This window comes from Rattus norvegicus, chromosome 2 (genome assembly GCF_021556685.1).
Source record: "Rattus norvegicus strain SHRSP/BbbUtx chromosome 2, alternate assembly SHRSP_T2T, whole genome shotgun sequence".
Taxonomy (NCBI): domain Eukaryota; kingdom Metazoa; phylum Chordata; class Mammalia; order Rodentia; family Muridae; genus Rattus; species Rattus norvegicus.
In genome coordinates, this window is record NC_141535.1 from 131,863,661 (window position 1) to 131,867,942 (window position 4,282).

The 4,282-nt window shown below is 43.4% G+C and overlaps 1 non-coding gene across 1 annotated transcript; it reads left to right on the top strand.

Moving 5' to 3' along the window:
* The first annotated feature begins 2,715 nt into the window (after positions 1-2,715).
* On the top strand, positions 2,716-2,849 carry LOC120101335 (small nucleolar RNA SNORA17). The gene has a single exon (XR_015679490.1). It is a non-coding gene; the product is annotated as a small nucleolar RNA SNORA17 (small nucleolar RNA).
* Positions 2,850-4,282: the final 1,433 nt, after the last annotated feature.

Sequence of the window (4,282 nt, forward strand, 5' to 3'; positions counted from 1 at the left end):
TTCCCTTTCCCGGTTTCCTGTCCATGAGCCCCTATTCCCTCCCCTCCCCCTTCCACATATGGGTATTCCTCCTATACATCCCATTTATTGCCCTCCCCATATTCCCCTGCACTGGGGGTCCAAACTTGGCAAGATCAAGGGCTTTCCATTTCACTGATGCCCCAACAAGGCTATTCTCTGCCACATATTCAGTTGGAACCCTGGGTCAGTCCATGTATAGTCTCTCGGCAGTGGTTTAGTCCCTGGAAGCTCTGGTTGGTTGTCATTCTATTTCTAGGGTTGCAAGCTCCTTCAATTCTTTCAATACTTCCTCTAATTACCCCCAAGTGGGTACTATTCTCAGTTCAGTGGTTTGCTACTAGCATTGGCCTCTGTATTGGACAGGCTCTGGATGTGTCTCTCAGGAGAGATCTATATCCAGTTGCTTTCAGCATGCATTTTCTAACTTCATCAATCTTAACTTTTTGTTGACTGTATATATATGGGACATGTGACTCAGTTTCTGAATGGCCATTCCTTGAGCCGCTGCTCTAAACTTTGTTTCCATATCCCCTCCTATGAATATTTACCCTCTTTTAAGGAGTGGGAGCATCCACATTTTGGTCATCCTTCTTCATGAGCTTCCTGTGGTCTGTGGATTGCATCTTGGGTAATTCGAGCTTTTTAAAATTGGATATTCCACTACCTGGGGACTCAGCTATATCTCTCTTAGGCATATACCCAAAAGATGCTCCAACATACAACAAAGACACATGCTTCACTATGTTCATAGCAGTCTTATTTATAATAGCCAGAAGCTGGAAAGAACCCAGATGCCCTTCAACAGAGGAATGGATTTTAAAAATGTGGTACATCTACACAATGGAGCACTACTCAGCTATCAAAAACAATGACTTCATGAAATTCATAGGCAAATGAAATGAACTAGAAAATATCATCCTGAGTGAGGTTACTCAATCAGCCAGAAGCTGGAAAGAACCCAGATGCCCTTCAACAGAGGAATGGATACAGAAAATGTGGTACATCTACACAATGGAATATTACTCAGCTATCAAAAACAATGCCTTCATGAAATTCATAGGCAAATGTTTGGAACTGGAAAATATCATCCTGAGTGAGCTAACCCAATTACAGAAAGACATACATGGTATGCACTCATTGATAAGTGGCTATTAGCCCAAATGCTTGAATTACCCTAGATACATAGAACACATGAAACTCAAGACAGATGATCAAAATGTGAATGCTTCACTCCTTCTCTAAAAGGGGAACAAGAATACCCTTGGCAGGGAATAGAGAGGCAAAGTTTAAAACAGAGACAGAAGGAACACCCATTCAGAGCCTGCCCCACATGTGGCCCATACATATACAGCCACCCAATTAGACAAGATGGACGAAGCAAAGAAGTGCAGGCCAACAGGAGCCGGATGTAGAACTCTCCTGAGAGACACAGCCAGAATACAGCAAATACAGAGGCGAATGCCAGCAGCAAACCACTGAACTGAGAATAGGACCCCCGTTGAAGGAATCAGAGAAAGAACTGGAAGAGCTTGAATGGGCTCGAGACCCCATATGTACAACAATGCCAAGCAACCAGAGCTTCCAGGGACTAAGCCCCTACCTAAAGACTATACATGGACTGACCCTGGGCTCTGACCTCATAGGTGGCAATGAATATACTAGTAAGAGCACCAGTGGAAGGGGAAGCCCTGGGTCCTGCTAAGACTGAACCCCCAGTGAACTTGACTGTTGGGGGGAGGGCGGCAATGGGGGGACAATGGGGAGGGGAACACCCATAAAGAAGGGGATTGGGAGGGAAAGGGAATAACACTCGAAATGTAAATAAAAAATACCCAAGTTAATAAAAAAAATGAAAAAAAGGTGTGTACTATCACCACCCACTGAGATATATTCCTAACTCAGTCCCAGACTACAGATCTCTCAATGGTAGGCAGAGAACGTTATTTGCAATGCTAGGAACCTCTAAAAATATTTGTGAAATTGATGAATAAATGAAGGGATGGATTTTCCCTAGGTACAACTGGTAAAAAAAAAAAAAGAAAGACACACTTGGTATGCACTCATTTATTATTAATTTTTAAGGAACAATAATGATGGAATATAGATAGATACATATATAGATATAGATTGAATATATACACATCTACATATGCACATATATAATATATTATATATGTATTCAAAGGAATTTGCAAGAAAGGAACAAAATTGGTGTTCAAAGCCCTCTTTGAATGATAGTTTTGTCTTGTATTCTTGCTCTTTGAGTTGTCGTGCCCTATTTTATAATGAAGATATGGTATAAATCACCATAATGAAATCATCATAAATCAAAAGGTGCTGGCATGTGAGATATGTGTGTTCCCACCTGCTCTTCATCCACTTCATTAATATGGGACAAAACTGAGCACTGAGCTGCTCAGGTAGAACTCATCAATTTAGACAAATACTGCACAAAATGCTTTGCAAAATAAGAATGTTGCACATGCACTTTCCATTCCCTATTATTTTTATGGTAGTCTTTAAAACTTCAAATATGTACACAACGTAGTGTGACTATGTCTACTCTAGTTTCTCCCCCTCAGTTTTCCCTATCCCTTTCCACCCTTCCAAGTTCCATATTAAGGAGGCAATTTTCAATTTTTAAGACTTCAAAGATACATTATTTGGAACTTCTGTACACTTAAAAATATCACACCTGTCCTTTTCAGTATTGAAGATGTGGCTGCTCTATCATATGTGTGTGTGAGTTGGTGGCAGAGATGAGAGTAGCAATGTTTCTGGTCAGTGTTCTGAGCTATGAAGATCTGAATGGTTATTAGCCTAATATTCCCTGTAAATATTCCCTGACAGGGAGCTATGTTGAGAGGACCACCAGTCCAGTGCCAGTCAGGCCCTCTATGGGTTCCAGGAAAGGCAGTAAGCTAGAGGATAGAAGAATTCCACCTTTGAACTTAGGGCACATGTAGGAGTGAGCCCACAGACAACCTTCTCAAGGGGTCCCCTGGGCAAGCCAGGTAAGGAAAAAGCTCAAGATAAACACCAGAACAATGCCATGGGAACTGGACATAGAACTACACTGAGGTGATCACCAATCCAGAGATACGCAGGCCTAAAGTGGAGGCAGACCATGCCCAAGATGATGTCTGTCCAACACAATAATGCATGAGTGAAACATAGTACTCATCAGACCATTCCTGAAATGATCCTAGACAACTAGAGAGCCAGGTACCCCTAAGAGTATCAAGTAAGTTGTGGAGAAATAGAAGAGAAAGAAACAGATGAGGGCATAACAAAGAATGGCAGAACTAGAGACTTGAAGTTAGTGGGGAATTGACTGGTATGAGTACCCAGTGATACCACCTGGAACCATGGTGGAGTCCTGGCAGTGCTAGCCCTACTATGTGGTCTGCTATAGGGTGACATTGATGAGGGAGTGATGTCCCCCTCACCCAAGAGCTGGCACCAAGTTCATGACAATAGAAAAGTTGGCCCTTCCCATCATCTGCTACAGCACTTGGGAGAGCAAGCTCTGTACCACACATTGGCAGCAAGTTCTACATATGATGGGTGCAGGTAGGCTGGCCCTGACAGAGTATGAGAAAGCTAGCATGGCCTTTTATGTGCTGTCTGGTAACATAAGCAAGAGAAAGATCTCTCCTCCCCTTTGCCTGCACCAACAGTGGTAGGTAGGAGACTTGACCCCAATGTGGTCATGGGAACAGAAGTGCTGGTTGTGCCTCTTACCTGCTGCAGCACTCAGGATAGAAGATCCTGCATCTCATCTAGGTAGCATAGTAGACCTGACCCTGATAGCAGGGATATAGATGGGCCAGCCCAGAAATGTGACCATGGGAGGTCTGCCCCTGCCCTAGAACTTCTTTGCTATAGGGCAGTATGAGCAAGGCAGAGATGCACTTTTCCACCCTTGCTGCTTGCAACCTATAGGAAATGGGAGATCTGAGAGTGGGAGAACTGGTCATGTTCCTCACTCAGGTCAAATACTGGGAGAGCAGGCCCTGCACCTCATTTGGGCATCAGGGTAGAATTGTTCCTGGTTGTCGGGGTTGCTGGTGAGCTGGCCACAAAGGCAAGAGAACAAGCAAACGGGCAGGCTCATCGACTCAGATACTGCCCAGACCCTGATAACAGGGATTTGAATTTCCCTACTTCAACATGTACTTCATAGATTAGCTTTTGAAGTGCATGAAGAGGCCATTCCTACTGATTAAAAACTACAGGATTTCCATTACACAGGACAACA